The sequence below is a fragment of the Nymphalis io genome, chromosome 11, assembly GCF_905147045.1.
Source record: "Nymphalis io chromosome 11, ilAglIoxx1.1, whole genome shotgun sequence".
Taxonomy (NCBI): Eukaryota; Metazoa; Arthropoda; class Insecta; order Lepidoptera; family Nymphalidae; genus Nymphalis; species Nymphalis io.
In genome coordinates, this window is record NC_065898.1 from 8,350,006 (window position 1) to 8,351,631 (window position 1,626).

The 1,626-nt window shown below is 33.6% G+C and overlaps 1 pseudogene; it reads right to left on the bottom strand.

Moving 5' to 3' along the window:
- Positions 1–246: 246 nt before the first annotated feature.
- LOC126771969 (uncharacterized) lies at positions 247–947 on the bottom strand (annotated as a pseudogene).
- Positions 948–1,626: the final 679 nt, after the last annotated feature.

Genomic DNA, 1,626 nt, shown 5'->3' on the forward strand with positions numbered 1-1,626 from the left:
GAAATCATGCTGGTTATATTAACAACCAACTATTATATGTATGTATAAAATACTAAAAATAATAATAATTAAAAAATAAATATATATAAAAATGGATAAAAAGTTAAAATATATATGAATAAAAAAAAAAATAAAAAAAAAAACAAAATATATATTAGTAGATTTAGCAATTGAGTCAACAGAACTGGTACTGGGAATAGCAGCAGGAATAATAGCCAAAGTAATATCATTTTGTGTGCATTTAATTCAATTAAGTTCAGCTGTTGTGACAAAACGATGGCGCTTACCGTCTGACCCAGTAACAATAACGGCACCATCCTTCGTCCAGCATTTAGATATTCCAAACTTCCGTCTCGCAGCCATAAACAGTTCATGTCTCTCCTTAGTAAGGAATTCCGAAAGAGTCACACCCGTATTTTTGGAGATGTTTTCGAGTACCAGATTTTATTACGAAGCAACGCGTCATGGAATTTGACAAGAATAGCTCGAGGCTTATCTCGCGTGGATTGACCCAATCGCTGGCATCGGCTGAGCTTATCCATGGTAAGCTCAGGCAACTTGAGATGATCTGATAAAACCCTCGACACCACAGTTGGTACATTCTCCTTTACTTCTTCAGGAATTCCATGCAAGAGCATCTTCCTTCTACTAACTAACTCCATTTGGATGTATTGCTTTGACAGGAGTTCAACTTGCTTCTGAAGGCTCTCCAACGCAGTTAAAACAAAGACTCTAAATGTATTAAACTGAGCCGCTATGTTGGTGGTTGGACTTGATGCTGGGATAGAACTCTGAAGAGTCTTTTGAAATTCAGCCATCCGTGAGTTGAAGTGTTCAGTCAGTTCTTGAATTGAGTGCTTGATGGACTCCATAGTGCAAATGTGTTTTTTTTTTAAATATTTCAATGTTTCTGTTTCTGGGGGATTAAATCCGTGTTATGGAGATTTAGCTGGCAGGTAGGGAGAACAATTAGAACATTTGTATTAGTGTAATTATTGATCTTCCAATTTATTTAATAAAAATTAACAAGAGCTCTTATAAAACCGTGTTATCTTTTATTTGACACCTACCCAAAACCTATTTGAGTTCTTCAAAAAGTTGTATAAGTAGTAAGTTTGTATACCACATACAAATACATCGACAAATAACAGATGTGCTCAAATAATTATAAAAACAATAATCTTCTGCGAAATCGTTAACAATATTATTTTGTCATGCATTGATTGTGTGTAAAAAGTTAGCTCGTCGGGAAAGAACGCTAGACCTTAAGGCCCACGATAATAGTTTTACTCAAATATCTTCCATGTACAGACAGTGATCAGTTACATTTTATTATATATATATAGGTATAGATTATATGATTTTCAACTACCGACATGCTCATACATACATATATATATATATATTATATCTCATATAATTATGTACATTTTCAGATAACAAACGGGTCCAAACGGGTGAAACGGGTCCAATGGTGAGTGTAAGATTAATCATTTTTCACAGATAATAATTATTTATACAGGTATTTATTATTCCTCCGTCAATTTGTATTTATTTACAGCAATGATAAAACTATTTGCTCCTACGAATTATTCTCTCTTTAGGCACAAGCCAAGATTGTAGACA